The sequence below is a fragment of the Symphalangus syndactylus genome, chromosome 4, assembly GCF_028878055.3.
Source record: "Symphalangus syndactylus isolate Jambi chromosome 4, NHGRI_mSymSyn1-v2.1_pri, whole genome shotgun sequence".
Taxonomy (NCBI): domain Eukaryota; kingdom Metazoa; phylum Chordata; class Mammalia; order Primates; family Hylobatidae; genus Symphalangus; species Symphalangus syndactylus.
This window is the reverse complement of record NC_072426.2, coordinates 16,771,147-16,789,191: the sequence shown is the minus strand read 5'-3', so window position 1 is coordinate 16,789,191 and position 18,045 is coordinate 16,771,147.

The window sequence follows — 18,045 nt, the reverse complement described above, 5'->3', positions numbered from 1 at the left end:
TAAAATAGCCTAAATGCTTGAATAAGTGAAGAAAAAAACAAAAAGTAAGGAGAGCCTCTGCTTCTAGGTATGAGAGTAGCTTGCATCAGACCAAATCTCCCTTTGTGAAAAAGTATAAAAGGCAGATAATATACAAAATGGAAACATTGGTTTGCAGGTGTCATAGAGATGTCAAGCAACCAAGAATTCCTGAAGAAGGAGTGATCACAGAAGTGAGTGGACATTCCCCTCAGGGAGTATTGCTATTTTGGGCACAGGGCTGCAGGCTGAATTACTTTCCTATTCTCTCTCTAAAGAAATATATTACAGAGATTGTGCTGTATTACAAAGAGCACAAAGATGATATGACCAAAGAATGTAGGAAAAAACAATATTAGAGAGGAGTTATAGTCAACAAAGGTAGTTGGGTATATGTGACATTTATGTGACATTTGCCATCTTTTAAAATCTCAATAAATCGTTATGATTTTTTTTCTCATTCTAAATAAATTTGTACCTAGTTTTGTGTTATTTTATTTAAAGATGACTTAATACACCCTTGACCAGTTATCTGGGCTTCAGGTTCCATAGACCAAGATCTGCTCCTGATTACGATAGAGGAATGGGACAAAGATTTTTTTCCCACTTTTAATTTTTTCTTCTATTAAATCAAAATGATAAAGTGCTACATAAATCTCAGTAGTGTGTGTGTGTGTGTGTGTGTGTGTCTGTATGTTTATTTTAACTTCTAAAAAAGAAATAGGATTCCAAGTCACTTTGTTAGTCTTTACATAGAGTCATTCACTTACCTTGAATGGCGATTATTTAAGGCATCTCTAGAGTTCATCATGTAGAGATAGTTATAAAAGTCATCGATCCAGTAGTTAGAATCCTGATGTGAATTGTACCCTGGCTGATAGATGGTCCAGCTCACACTAGAAAATAGAAAACAACTCTTGTTTTTATTAAACGGATCCCATAAACACCTCAGATCTACTGAGTATCATGTGGCTGCCCATTTTTATTAATAATATGTGCTTATGTTAATTCTTACATGTAGAATAAACAGTCCATTGCCAGGAAAATATTCATTGCCAGGAAAATATTTTATGTAAGCATAACCATCTATATATGAAATTAATGAATCTTCTTGTTTCATCATAAACTTTTCTTATGGCTTCAAAACTAATATTGTAGAAGCTAATGTTTGTCCCCTGGGGTGAGTTACTCTAGCTCCTACTCTTAAAATGTTCCAAAGGGGTTATAAATTATATAGGCTGTGAAAAAATATTCAATATACATTGTGTTTCAATTTGAAAATTTGAATTGAATTGAAATTAAAATGAAAGTTAAATACATTACATTTATTTTGGCAATAAATGTAGGTCTATAAGAAAAATAAAAATACTATTTATGAGGGAATGGTCTCCAGTTTTATGTGTTAATTCAAATTATTATGTCATTATTGTATTATTTGGTATTTATTAACATGTTAAATATTAATTTAATAAGCATTAAATTACAAAATTTATTTCACTTATTTTTTAAATCTAGGCAGAATAAATTAAATTTCTCATTTTAAATTTTCTTTGGATAGTTACCATCATTGAATGGCATTTTGCAAAAAAGAAGTGGTCAAATTTGAAATTGTAAAACATAATTGTCACAAGCAAAGAGAAAAAAACTGGGAAAATTTTAATTTATGAAACTTTATACCACTTTTGTAATGTTCTAAAGTAAAATTTCATCCAATTGTGATTTTAAAAGTGATATAAAGAGGATGTTCTTTTGAATTGAGAGGAATACATTATAAAACTCATCCTGAATGGTGCTGTATATAACTCTGTAACATATTTCTCATAGATGGGGAGAAGGTAGGCTTGAGTTGGAATCGAACTCTAAAGTCTTAATAAGAGAGTGGTGGAAAGGCAATGGGTAAATAGCCAAGAAAGATTTAGTAACATGCCTGTAATAACAGTACACATATAATCAGGTTCTCTGTTTAGAATGCCTAAAGAATTAGCCTATAGTTTATGTTTTTGGTAATCATAGCAACAATAATTTTGCAGCCATTTGTGGACCAAAAAAGTGCCTTTGGGCAAGCCTTAGGATTGAGGCAGGAGGTTGTGAAACTCCAGTGGAGACCAAAAACTAGGAGGGCTGTTTTGAGAGGAGAAACCCATGCTTAAGTGTCAGATGTACTGCTGCAGGGTCCTCATTGCAGACCAAGAAATGGACTCATCTCCTTGTGGATTTGGCTATAGCCCCATTTGATCTTGGTCCTTCTACCGAAACCATCTACCAAGGGGCTTAGAAAGAGTTATGTGCACAAGTGCCTCAGGTGACAGCCTAGCCAACCTGTGTTCCTGCTGTGGACCCTGAAAACAGCCCTGAAACTTGACTCTAGCCCCTTTTGGCTGTGGTCTGAGATCAGTTCTGCCTATATAGGGACCAGAAGAAGACATACTCTTCAGAGTTCCCAGGGTAGGCTTGACAACCTTGGCCCCACAGCAGATCCTAAAATGGCCCCAAATTTTGCTCTTGCTCCTTTCAACTGCCCTCTATGAGCAGCTGTCTCCACAGGAACCCAGAGAGAGACATGCCCATTAATGCCTCTACAGACAAGGCTTGTTGGCCATAGTCCCACTTTGGATCTTGACATGGCACTGTAAGTCTGTTCTAACCCCTCTCAGCTGCAGACTGAGGGCAGTCCTAATGCCCATGGTACCCATGCCTATTTGTGACCTCAGAGGCAGGTAACAGAACAGGATTAGCTGTGGACTCTGAAGTGGTGGTAATGACTTTGTTCTGGCTCATCTCAGATGCAGCTTTGACTCAACCAATGACTGAGTAAGAGCCCTTCCAGTGACCTAGAGGAAGTCACACATATCAATTCACCTGGCATGTTGTTTGTGCCCTCAGGCAGACCTTTATCTTAATGCAAGTCCTACTGACCAATGTACTGGAGTCAGTCCAGTCCATCCACGGACCAGAAAGGATCTATGTCCATTAAAGTCCCTTGTAACAGGTCTGCCAACTACAGACGCCACTATGGACCCAAGAGTAGCCACATGATCTTCCTCCAATCCCCAATCCCATCAACTTGGTATTCAACAGGAGACTTTTACCAGGAGAAGCAAATCTGTCAAGACTGTAAGAGGTGTTTCCTCCTTCAAATGCCGACATTACATGCATAGTAAAAAATCAACCCCCTCCCTAACTCATTTTATGAGGCCAGCATCATCCTGATACCAAAGCCTGGCAGAGACACACCAAAAAAAAGAATTTTAGACCAATATCCTTGATGAACATTGATGCAAAAATCTTCAATAAAATACTGGCAAACCAAATCCAGCAGCACATCAAAAAGCTTATCCACCATGATCAAGTGGGCTTCATCCCTAGGATGCAAGGATGGTTCAACATATGCAAATCAAGAAATGTAATCCAGCATATAAACAGAACCAAAGACAAAAACCACATGATTATCTCAATAGATGCAGAAAAGGCCTTTGACAGAATTCAACAACCCTTCATGCTAAAAACTCTCAATAAATTAGGTACTGATGGGATGTATCTCAAAATAATAAGAGCTATATATGACAAACCCACAGCCAATATCATACTGAATGGGCAAAAACTGGAAGCATTCCCTTTGAAAATGGGCACAAGACAGGGATGCCCTCTCTCACCACTCCTATTCAACATAGTGTTGGAAATTCTGGCCAGGGCAATTAGGCAGGAGAAGGAAATAAAAGGTATTCAATTAGGAAAAGAGAAGCCAAATTGTCCCTGTTTGCAGATGACATGATTGTATATCTAGAAAACCCCATTGTCTCAGCCCAAAATCTCCTTAAGCTGATAAGCAACTTCAGCAAAGTCTCAGGATACAAAATCAATGTGCAAAAATCACAAGCATTCTTATACACCAATAACAGAGAGCCAAATCATGAGTGAACTCCCATTCACAATTGCTTCCAAGAGAATAAAATACCTAGGAATCCAAATTACAAGGGATGTGAAGGACCTCTTCAAGGAGAACTACAAACCATTGCTCAATGAAATAAAAGAGGATACAAACAAATGGAAGAACATTCCATGCTCATGGGTAGGAAGAATCAATATCATGAAAATGGCCATACTGCCCAAGGTAATTTATAGATCCAGTGCCATCCCCATCAAGCTACCAATGACTTTCTTCACAGAATTGGAAAAAACTACTTTAAAGTACATATAGAACCAAAAAAGAGCCTGTATCGCCAAGTCAATCCTAAGCCAAAAGCTGAAGGCATCACACTACCTGACTTCAAACTATACTACAAGGCTACAGTAACCAAAACAGCATGGTACTGGTACCAAAACAGAGATATGGATCAATGGGACAGAACAGAGCCCTCACAAATAATGTCACATATCTACAACTATCTGATCTTTGACAAACCTGATAAAACAAGCAATGAGGAAAGGATTCCCTATTTAATAAATGGTGCTGGGAAAACTGGTTAGCCATATGTAGAAAGCTGAAACTGGATCCCTTCCTTACACCTTATACAAAAATTAATTCAACATGGATTAAAGACTTAAATGTCAGACCTAAAACCATAAAAACCCTGGAAGAAAACCTAGGCATTGCCATTCAGGACATAGGCATGGGCAAGGACTTCATGTCTAAAATACCAAAAGCAATGGCAACAAAGCCAAAATTGATAAATGGGATCTAATTAAACTAAAGATCTTCTGCACAGCAAAAGAAACTACCATCAGAGTGAACAGGCAACCTACAAAATGGGAGAAAATTTTCACAACCTACTCATCTGACAAAGGGCTAATATCCAGAATCTACAATGAACTCAAACAAATTTACAAGAAAAAAACAAACAACCCCATCAAAAAGTCGGCAAAGGACATGAACAGACACTTCTCAAAAGAAGACATTTATGCAGCCAAAAGACACATGAAAAAATGCTCATCATCACTGGCCATCAGAGAAGTGCAAATCAAAACCACAATGAGATACCATCTCACACCAGTTAGAATGGCCATCATTAAAAAGTCAGGAAACAACAGGTGCTAGAGAGGATGTGGAGAAATAGGAACACTTTTACACTGTTGGTGGGACTGTAAACTAGTTCAACCATTGTGGAAGTCAGTGTGGCGATTCCTCAGGGATCTAGAACTAGAAATACCATTTGACCCAGCCGTCCCATTACTGGGTATATACCCAAAGGAATATAAATCATACTGCTATAAAGACACATGCACACGTATGTTTATTGCGGCACTATTCACAATAGCAAAGACTTGGAACCAACCCAAATGTCCAACAACGATAGACTGGATTAAGAAAATGTGGCACATATACACCATGGAATACTATGCAGCCATAAAAATGAGTTCATGTCTTTTGTAGGGACATGGATGAAACTGGAAACCATCATTCTCAGCAAACTATTGCAAGGACAAAAAACCAAACACCGCATGTTCTCACTCATAGGTGGGAATTGAACAATGAGAACACATGGACCCAGGAAGGGGAACATCACCCTCTGGGGACTGTTGTGGGGTGGGGGGAGGGGGGAGGGATAGCATGAGGAGATATCCTGATGCTAAATGATGAGTTAATGGGTGCAGCACACCAACATGGCACATGGATACATATGTAACAAACCTGCACATTGTGCACATGTACCCTAAAACTTTAAGTATAATAATAAAATTTTAAAAAAAGATCAAAGGAAAAAAAAGTGCATGTCACCTCACAGCTGATAAAATGCCTATTACCAAAATAATGAATGTTATCGTTACTGGTGAGGATGTGAAGAAAAGAGAACCCTTGGGCTCCAACTCATTTGAACTATCCATGTTTCACATTCCTTTTTTTCTAAAATGAGAATAACAATAATAATTTAATTCACTTGAATTATTTTGAAATTTATATAATTTATAAATGCCTGCTGCTTTGTAAGTATTTGATAAGTATTAAGCTTTAACAACTTGAAAGAATTGCAAAAAAATTAAAAATACAATATTAGGAACACAGGAAATAAATTAATTTTTGAACATAAAAGTAAAAATGTAGAAGAAAATCTTCATAACTTTGGAGTACACAATAATTACGACAAAAGAGCACTAGGTATAGAAGAAAAATCTAATAGATTTCTCAAAACTAAAACTTGAGCTTTTTAAAAATATTTCTTATATGCCAGGACTTTTTTTTTTTCTCCACTTTTTTTTTATTTTACTTTAAGTTCTAGGGTACATGTGCACAATGTGCAGGTTTGTTACATACGTATACATGTGCCATGTTGGTATGCTGCATCCATTAACTCATCATTTCCATTAGGTATATCTCCTAATGCTTTCCCCTTCCCCTTCCCATACCCCATGACAGGCCCTGGAGTGTGATGTTCCCCTTCCTGTGTCCAAGTGTTCTCATTGTTCACTTCCCACCTATGAGTGAGAACATGCGGTGTTTGTTTGGTTTTCTGTCCTTGCGATAGTATGCTAGGACTTTTCACTGCAAAATAGTGAAAAGGCAAACCAAAGACAGAAAATTGTGCAATCCATATATTTGACAAAATATTTCTATCTAGAATATATAAAGAAATCTTAAAATAACTCAATCCAATAAAATGTGTGAGTTATTTGAAAAGACAATTCATAAAAGGAAGTATATGAATGGTTAGTAAACATGAAAGTTATTCAACATAATTAATCATCAAGAAATGCAAATAAAATCATAATGTGATACCATTACATAACCACTAACACAGCTAAAATTTGAAAAAACGCGGCAAAAAACAAAACTACTTTTGGGGAACAAGTGGAACAATTATAACTCTAATAGTTATTAGCAGGAATGAAAAGTGGTACGACCATTTTGGAAAAAAAATAGCGAGTTTTTTGTAAAATTAAACATTCAGTTACCAAATAACTCGGTAATTACACTCTTAGGTGTTGTTTACTCCAAGTAAATGAAAGCTTATGCCCACACATAATCTTGTGCATAAATATTTAGCAGCTTTATTCATAATCACCCCAAAATAGATGTAACCCAAGTGCTCATGAGCAAGTAAATTGTTAAAAAAAAAAAAAAAAAAGTTTTGGTATCCTTCATACAAAAGAATTCTACACAGCAAAAAAACAGAAACAAGCTTCTGATATATAAAAGAAGTAGTGACTCTCAAAAACATGCTGAATAAAAGAAGCCGTGTATAAGAGGGTGCACACTACCATGTTATTTCATTTATCTGACATTCCAGAAAAGGGAAAACTAAGCTGTAGTGACAGACCACGGAGTAGTGGTTGACTGGGGCTGGGATTCATTGCAAACCTTTGTGGTAATATCCTGATTGTGATGGTAGTGATGTTTTGGCTTTTGTCAAAACTCATCCACTTAAGATGGGTGCATATTATTTTATGTCAATGTTACCTCAGTGAAAATTTTTGAAAATGTTTTAAAAATGTCATTTACGTAAAGCACAAGAATAAAGTTAAATATTTCGTGATAAATGTTTCTAATATGCTAGGACTTAATAAAAATATAGCTTGAATGTTGTTTTCCTTAAAAAAATGATTTGAAGCAAAACACTTATTACTGAGAGAAAAAGGAAAATTAGTCTTGATGTCTCTTAAATGTAAACTACAAATTCTAGGGCTATGACATTTGATGAGGAAGTCCAGAAGACGCTGGAGGCCATGGGAATTAGCAATCCACACCTAGTCATCAAGCATGCCTGTAATGATCATCATGAAGAAAAGGGTCCTGGTGATGGTATTTCTGGTTTTAAAGAACCTCAACCCTTAAAAAAAGTAGAGACCTCAGAGTGACAAGAACTAGGACTCTTAGCTTTAGATACTTTATACTGAGATCGATTGCACTTGACATATTTTAAATATAGGTTAGTTATTTCTCTGTAAAATGTCCATTCCACTTCATAAGGGGGTTGAGAGACTAATACAAAATGAAAAATAAGATAAAATGTTTTATATACCTTGTTTTGATCACTGATACCAAGAATTTACAAAAGCAGCTTTAAAAATGGTATTTTATAAAAAGCCAATATTTAGTAACCCAGAATTAAACCACACTGTATATATTAAAGAAGACCAAGGAGCAGATGAGCGCATGAGTGTGGAAATTTGTATGGAGTAAAGGTAGATTACATTTTTATGTTAAATAGAAAGGATGCTAAAATATCAGATCATGCCTCTCATAATTCTGGAAATACTGTTTAAGATTTAAATCTAAAAGTTGGTAGAATTAGAAATGGAATACACATATCATCTAAAACACTGGCAAAAACAGGGCTGGGAGGGATGGTGCATTCCTGTGGTCCCAGCTACTTGGAAGGCTGAGGTGGGAGGATCACTTGAGCTTGGGAGGTCAAGGCTGCAATGAGCAGTTACACTCAGTCTGGAAAGCAAAAACTAAAAAACTCTGAAAATAATAAAAGCAAAGGTAACAGAATCTCTCCCTGCCAGAAAAAAAAAAAAAGCAGATGACAAGGAAATAGGAAATACAGAAACACACAAAGAAGAAAGAATAAAACAAGATAAAGTTTGTAAGAACAAATGTATCAGGCAAATTACTAGATGAAAATGAGTTAATTTCCCCAATTTCAATGAATAATATTCGCAATACAACCAGGAAAACACTTTGAAGTAGGAAATGGTTTAATTTTTAGTATTCCATCCTACAAAACGCAGATTAATAAAATAGATATTATATTTATACAACAGCAGTCAATGATGAAGAGGGCAGAGAAAAGAGAATAGAAGGAGAGAAATCAGTAAAGAGATTAGCTCTGACCTTCTCAGGGAATTGCTACATTGTACTAGCAGCTTTTCTTTCCTCAATAGGAAAGAGTCTGGTAGAGAGTATCATGCATTGTCAAAGACCTGTTATTCTTTTTATATCCGGAAGTGTGTATGTCAGTGTGTCTGTCTGTACTTCTGATGGAGCATTTTCATACACCCGTGGAAGAAGAGGGTAGAGCTTCCGACAACCAAAAAAGGACATCACTGAAGTAAGCATCAGGTAAGGCAGTTTCTAATTACAGAAAACACCCCAGGTCTCCTCCTACTGTGCACTGGGAAAGACATAAGGGAAGATATTGAGCATTGTCTGGCACTCTAACAGTTTACAATTTTATTGAGATGGATTGTTCACATATGTAAAATAAGCAGGTATGTAGGCAAAAAACAAGATAAATATATAAGTCCGGAAAGGGAGTAATCAGTGTAGCCTGCTGTTCTTAGACTATCTCCATAAAAACACAGTTTGGAATATGGTCATGGAGGCTAAACGGGCTTTAGAGAGTAGACAAGTGAAAAGAAATGAGAACCCAGAAGGGCAGAAAGAAGCAAGGGGATGGCAGAGAGTAGAACAGCATTCCGGGAATGAGACTTGGACTAATTTACAAGAGAGACTGTGCGGCAAAAAAGGCAAACTTTAGCATATCTTCACTGAGAGTTATACGCATCTCAGAAATATGTGTGTGGGACTGTATTTATGCACATATATAAAATGTGCATCCTGAAATTAGTGTTTTTTTATGAAGCTGTATCCATTGACAACAATATCTCTAACTGGTACTTTGCTAGGTAAAAGGGATTAAAGATTAAGATCTATATACTAATATGTAGCTTTGTGTGACTCTTAGGGTTGTTTCATTAACATCAACCAACCTGCATTGCACAGAAGTAACATCAGAGTTTTCTAGACATAGAGGAACTCTAAATAAAATTTGTATATTGTAAATTGGTGATTTATAAACTATGAAAATGATTTTATGAATTTAGTAAACAAGTAGAGAGCTACATACAGGTTTCACGTGGATTATCCAGAGCTAGATTTTTATGAATCTGCCTCAATTGTAGCAAATATTCAGTAGGTCCTCATTATTCTTACACAATTTTTGAAGTGACCCAGAGGCTTTTTGCAATTGGCCAGCCCATAAAAAAACAAATGAATGTTCCTCAGACCATAAGAATTCTGTCTTTAAATAAAATGCCATTATTTCAGCATGTGTCTGAGGAACCAGTGAACCTGGAAACATTTTTGATGCTCCAGTCATCTTAAATTAATTTTCTATCATGCCAGACTAAGAAAACCCAAATACCTATTTCATATAACTTTGTGTATTTAAGAGAATGTTCATGCATGTGCTTTTAATTCATTTACATTTATATCATCAAATATTAGTTTTATGAGTTTTTGATGTAGAACCAATTTTAGCTGTCTTCTCAATAAAGTATGTCTTAATGCTTTTCCCTTTCAAGAACAGAAGACCTGCTTTGCCAAAGAAAAATAAATTCAAATATACAAAGCATTGGATTTGATCTGTAACTCAAATCTCACACTATTTGCATATCTGGAATTACCTCCCTTTTCTGGTACCCACATAACTGAAACTAACCAGAGTCTCAAAATACTCCTGCCAGATGCTAAACAACTGAAGGATTTGGCAACGACCATTGAATAAAAGCTCCAGGAAAAAAAAATATGGAGCTCTTCAAAAATATTGGCAAAGGCTTGAGTGAAAATAGAATTTCTCCCCACTGTTTAGAATATCTAAGTATAATTATGCCTAGGCAAATTTTACAAGCTAACTTTATCCTGTCTGAAATGTTAAAGAATTATCAGTAAGAATGAACTTCAAATAATTCCAGGATTCCTCAGTGTCACAGAATAGAATCTTCCTGGGATATATTGAATTTATATACATATATAGTATTATCCAGCTTTATATATTTGAAGTGGCATACTTTTCCCATTTATTGCCTGTTGAGTAAAGTAGAATAGTTTCATGAGTTAAAAAAATTTTATTTTATGCAATTCAAAAAAGTTTCTTAAAATATGCTGGCATCTCCTAGGATTTAATCAACAAAGACTGTGTTTATTACTTTTGTGATATTATTCACTTTAATTTTAACCCTTTCAGTTTTTTTTTTTTTTTTTTGAGACAGAGTCTTGCTCTGTCACCCAGGCTGGAGTGCAGTGGCCTGATCTCGGCTCACTGCAAGCTCTGCCTCCCAGGTTCATGCCATTCTCCTGCCTCAGCCTCCTGAGTAGCTGGTACTACAGGTGCCCACCACCACGCCCAGCTAATATTTGTATTTTTAGTAGAGATAGGGTTTCTCCGTGTTAGCCAGGATGGTCTCCATCTCCTGACCTCGTGATCCGCCTGCCTCGGCCTCCCAAAGTGCTGGGATTACAGGCCTCAGCCATCGTGCCTGGCCCGGTCTGTTCTTATATAATGAACAAATTTGAAGTAACTAAGCATGTGAATATCTGGAAAAAATAAACAAATGGCTATTAGTTCAATTTTGGAAAATAAAAAGATTTTCAATAAGTTCTTAGCCAAAATTCTATTGCCAAAGTTTAGTTAAAATGATATATTAAGGAACTGGGGGAAATCTATTTTCATGACTGGGGGAAATACTTTAGTCATTTAAAAAATGCAGGGGTAAAATGTAGCTTTTCTGAATGGCAAACTACATGAACTAATATTCCTTAGGGAAATAATTTATTATATCCTTTATATCTTGTAAGAGACAGCAAAGATCTCATATTTAAAAAAAACATGTATATCTTCTATGTAAACAATTTAACAAGGAATGGGAAGTATTAAAGTGTTGTGAGACATTTTTAAGTGTAATACAGAGAATTCAGGTATAATTCATTTTAAATTTAGATATGAGTTGCCCAGTACCTAATGATATAGGAATTTACATGTAATTTGTACTAGCCCATTTTCTGAAGGCACTGGCTGTACACTAAAAGAGAGGAGGATAATTTGAAAACATCAGAAACCAAAGAGGAAATATAAACTGCTGTGTTCCTTTTGTGTTCCTCTCCCAAAGCTGCAAATTAATAATAGCTAATATATGCTGAATACCTACTATATGCCAGACACTCATTTAAACATATTATAAGTGTTATTTAGTGCAATTTTTTGAGACAGATACTGTTATCCAATTTTACGAATAAGGAAAACAAGACACAGAGGGATTGATTAAGTTGTCCGTGATGACACAGCCTGTAAATGAAAATGTGAAATCTGAGCTTGAACAGCTTGATTCCAGATTATGCCTTCTAAGTATTGGTTGGCACTGCCTCTTCACACAGTCATATTTTATACACATATGGGACATTTGTCCTAAATGTCACAGAGATGTCAACCAATCTAAGTGAAATTTTTGAGATGAAAAGTGGAAGAGCTAAAATATTTCAAATTGGGATCAAGTACAGTCATGTAAGCAGAACTTGAGAACAGAATAAAATATAAATAGAAGATAGGAAGGTTGGAATCTACATCCATATACTCAATATTTCCAGTGAAATATTACCATTCTTATAAGCCTGGCCCAGGAATGAACTTTAATTGTGCTGAGCCAGGCTGGGCCCAGGCCACTTCTACCTTATTTGTTCTGTAGGATAGCTGCTAATGTAGAGTCTCAACAGAAACTTCCCAAATTAAAATGTAAGTAAAAAATAATTTTTTAAAAAGCAACACAATATCCAAGAACTGTGGGACAAGTACACAGGCATAACATACATGAAATGGGAATATCAGAAGAAAAAAAGATTAAAACAAAATTTGAAGGAATACTGAGTGAAAATTTTCCAAAATTAATGACCTTCACCAAACCATGAATTCATGAAGCTCAGAAAACTATCCTATGAATCAGGGTAAATATCAAAGAATCTACATGTAGTCATAACATATTCAATCTTCAGAAAATCAGAGAAAAAGAATCTTGAAATTTTTCATTTAACTCTTACCTACAGAGAAACAAGAGTAATAATTACATCAGATTTATCTTCAGAAACTATGTAATCAAAAAGAGAGTGGAGTAAAATATTTAAAGTGTTAAATAAAAATAAACAACTAGTTTAGAATTCTGTATCCAGGGAAATTATTCTTCAAAAATGAGAGAGAAAGAAAGACTTTCTCAGACACACAAATATTGGGGAAATTTGTCATCAGTAGACCTGCTTTGTAAGAAATGTTAAGAGATGTGCTTCATAGAGAAGAAAAATGAGATAGGTGAGAAGCTTGGATTTCTATAAAGATAATAAAAGCATTAGAGAGAGAATAAATGATGGTAAAATATAATCTTTTATATTTTCTTATTTTCAATTGATCTAACAGTAACAGTTCAAAATAATAATAACAACAACATATTCAGTGATTATAATTTATGGACAAGTGAAATAATACCAATGTTATTATTATCTATAAATCATTATAATACTACTAGGTGTACTTATATGTGTTTATAATTTTTTGATTTATCTGTTTCCCCAAACTACTAAGTACTCAATTTTTTATATTTGATAGCTTGATAGATTAAAAACAATTTATTCCCAAGTTGAATTTCTATTTTTGGAAGTGAGCTTCAATTATCAGTTTATAACTTTGCATTTTTTCTATAAATATTGGTGTATTTTTCTTATTTATTTTTAAAGCTCTTTATTTTAATTTTGATTAATATTTCTATCATATAGGTGCAGATAATTTTTCTAGGGTAAAACTTTTACATATTTTTCGTAATTCAAAATACATCCCAGTCACATGAAGGAAGAAATAGATGCAATAATAGTAAGGGACTTCAGTACTCCACTTTCAACAATGTACAAATTATCCAGACAGAAAATTAATAAGGAAAAAACAGAATAAACTGTGCTTTAGACAAAATGCACAGATATATGTAGAACACTCCATCCTACAGCTGCAGATTACACATTATTCTCCAGTGCACAAAGAACATCATTCAAGATAGAACATATCTATATATATTTATATATAGATAGATATATAGATATATGATATATATAGTAAGCCACAAACCGGTCTTAACAAATTATAAAAAATTGAAATCATGCCAAGTATTGTTTCTGAACACAATGGTATGAAATAGCCAATTAATAACAGGAGGAAATTCAGAAAATATACAAATACACAGAAATTAGACAACATGCTCTTGAACAGTCAATAAGTCCATGAAGAAATTAAAAGTTGAAGGTAAAAAATGTTTATAGACAGACGAAAATAGAACATATCAAAATACACCAAAACCAATGGGATAAAGCAAAAACAGTACTTAGAGGAAATGCCTATATCAAAAAATTAGACCTTAAAGAAACAACCTAACATTGCACTTCCAGGAACTAGAAAAACAAGAACAAACTCCACCTAAAATTAATAGAAGTAAGGAAATAATAAAGGTCACAGCAGAAATAATTGAAATTGAGACTAAAAATACAATACAAAGAATCAATGAAACAAAAAGTTCGTTCTTTGAAAAGATAACAAAATCAACAAACATTTAGCCAAACTAAGGAACAAAAGAGAGAAGACTCAAATAAAATCAGAGATGAAGCAGAAGATATTACACTTGATACCACAGAAATACAAAGGATCACGGGAGACTATTATAAGCAATTATAGGCTAACAAATTGGAAAACATGGAAGAAATGGATAAATTCCTGAACAGATACAACCTATCAAGTTTGAATCATGAAGAAATAGAAAATCTGAACACAGCAATAAGGAATCATGAGATGGAATCAGTAATAAAAAGTCTCCCATCAAAGAAAAGCTCAGGACCAGATGGCTTCACTGCTGAATTCTACCAAACATTTAAAGAACTAATATCAACCTTTTTCAAACTATTAAATAAAATTGAAGTAAATACTTCCAAACTCATTTACTAGACCAGCATTATTCTGATATCAAAACCAGACAAGGACACAACAGAGAAAGAAAACTAAAGGCCAATATCCCTGTTAAACATAGTTGCAAAAATCCTCAACAAAACAATAGCAATCAGAATCCAGCAGCATATTAAAAAGATCATTCACTGTAATCAAATGAGATTGATCCCAGAAATTCACGTCTGGTTCAATATATTCAAATCCATAAATGTGATTAACAGTCAGTGAATCACTTTAACAGAATGAAGAAAAAGGTCATATGATTATTTCAAATTAGGCATAGAAGGTAAATTCCTCAACACAGTAATAGCCATATATAACAAACCCATAGTTAACATCATACTAAATATGGAAAAGTTGAAGGCTTATCTTTTAATATCCAGATTAAGACAAGGATGCCAATTTTCTCTACTTCTAATTTAGCATTACACTGGAAATCCTAGCCAGAGCAATTAGACAAGAGAAAGAAATAAAAGGCATCTAAATAGGAAAGAAGAAAATCAAACTGTTCCTTTTGGTAGATGGAATGATCTTATATAGAAAGAACTCTGAAGACTCAAACCAAGAAATTGTTAGAAATAATAAAAAAAATCTAAAAAGTTGCAGGGTACAGAATCAACATACAAAATTAGTAGAATTTCTTTAAATTAAGTGAACTATCTGAAAAAGAAGTCAAGAAAAAATTTCCATTTATAATAGTTACAAAAAAATACATGTAGGAATAAATATAACCAAGGAGATACAATTTCTCCACAATGAAAACCATGCAATGCTGATGAAAGAAATTGAAGATTACACAAATAAATGAAAATATATCTTGTGTCTATAAGTTATTAAAATATTCATACTACCCAAATTGACTTACAGATTCAATGTAATCCCTATCAAAATAACCAATGACATTCTTCTCAGAAATAGAAAAACAATTCTAAAATTTATATAGAACCACAAAAAACCATCAATAGCAAAAGCAATCTTGAGTAAAATGAACAAAGCTGGAGGCATCACACTACCTTACTTAAACTATACTACAAAGTTTGAGTTACCAAAACAGTATGTTACTGACATACAGACTCATAGACTAATGGAACAGAATAGAGAACCCAGAAATTAATCCATGTATCTACAGTCAACTGATTTTTGACAAAGGGGCCAAGAACACATACTGGGGAAAGGATAGTCTTTTCAGTAAATTGTTCGGGGAAGATTGGATATCCACATGCAAGAAGAATAAAACTAGACTCCCATCTCTCATCATATACAAAAATCAAAATGGATTGGAGACTTAACTGTAAGACCTGAACTATGAAACTCCTAGAAGAAAACATAGGAGAAATGCTTCAAGACATTGGTCCAGGAAGACATTTTGTGAATTAATTCTCAAAAACACAGACAACACAAGAAAAAAATAAATGGGGTTATATCAAAATTAAAAAGCTTCTGTGCAGTGAAGGAAACAATTGACACAGTGAAAAGACAACCTACAGAATGAAAGAAAACATTTGCAAAGTACTCATCTGGCAAGGTTAATATCGATAATATATAAAAACTCAGTAACAAAGAAACAAATAATCTGACTTAAAAACGGGCAAAATATCTGAATAGACATTTCTCAAAAGAAGACAGAAATGACAAACAGGCATATTTTTTAAAGTGCTCAACATCATTAACAATCAAAGACATGCAAATCAAAACCATGATGAGATATCACCTCACTCTAGTTAGAATGGCTATTATAAAAAGACAAAACATAACAAGTGTTGGTGAGGATGTAGAGAAAATGGAATTCTCACACACTGTTGATATAAATCTAAATGTAGATACCCATTATTAAAATAATATGGAAGTTCCTTAAAAATTAAAAATAGAACTATAATATGGTCTAGCAATGCCATTGCTAGGTATATATCAAAATGAAAATCAGTATGCCAAAGAAATATTTCCATCCCCATATTTATTGCAGCACTACTCATAATAATCAAGATATGGAGTCAATCTAAGTGTCCATCAATGGAAAATGGATAAAGAAAATATGGTATAAATACACAATGAAATACTATTTAGCCATAAAAAATAAAACCGTGTAATTTGCAGCAACATGGATGGAACTGGATGACATCATATTCACTGATAGAAGCTAGGCACAGAAAGATCTGGCATGATCTCACTTATATGGGGAATCTGAAAAAGTTCATCTCATATAAGTGGAGGACAGAATTGTGGTTACCAAAGTTTGGAATGCCTAGGGAGAAGGGGGAGTTGGGGAGACATTGGTCAATGAGTAAACAGTTATAGTTAGATAGGAATTAGCTCTAGTGCTCTATTGCACAGTAGGGTCACTATAGTTAACCATAATGTATAGTTTCAACTCGCTAGAAGAGAGGATTCTGAATGTTCTCACCACAGAGAAATGATAGATATTTAAGGTGGTGGATTTGTTAATTACCCTGATTTAACTATTAGCCAGTATGTACATGTATTAAAGCAGCACAATATACCTCATAAATATGTACAATTATTGTGTCAATTAAAAATAGAATAAAACTACGCAAATAAAAATAAAATAATATACACCATAGTCAATCATCTTCTCCTTTTAAGATTTTTTATTCAAGTTTGAAAAGGCCTTTCCTAGCCTTAAAGTTAAATATGGCATATTATTTTTTTCCCTGTAGAGGTCTTTTTTGGGGGGCAGCTATTGTGAAAGGGGTTGAGTTCATGATTTGCTTCTCAGCTTGATCTGCTGTATAGCAGACTGATTTGTGTACACCAATTTTGTATCCTGAAACTTTGTTGAATTCATTTACCAATTCTAAAAGCCTTTTGGATGAGTCTTTAGGGTTTTCTAGGTATACATTTGTCCTATCATTAGCAAGCAATTTGGATGCCCTTTTTTTTTCTTTCTCTTGTCTGATTGCTCTGGTAAGCACTTCCTTTTCTATGCAGAATTGAAGTGGTTAAAGTGAGTGGGTATCCTTGTCTTGTTCCAGTTCTCAGAGGGAATGCTTTCAACTTTTCCCTGTTCAGTATAATGTTGGCTGTGGGTTTGTCATAGATGACTTTTATCACCTTCAAGTATGTCTTTCTATGCCAATTTTGCTGAGGATTTTAATCACAGATGAATGCTACATTATGTCAAATGTTTTTTCCACCTCTATTGAGATGATCATGTGATTTTGTTTTTAATTCTGATGTATCACATTTATTGATTTAAGTATGTTAAATCATCCCTGCATCCTGGGTATGAAACCCACTTGATCATGGTGGATTATCTTTTTGATATGCTGTTGGATCTGGTTAGCTAGTATTTTGTTGAGGATTTTTGCATCTATGTTCATCA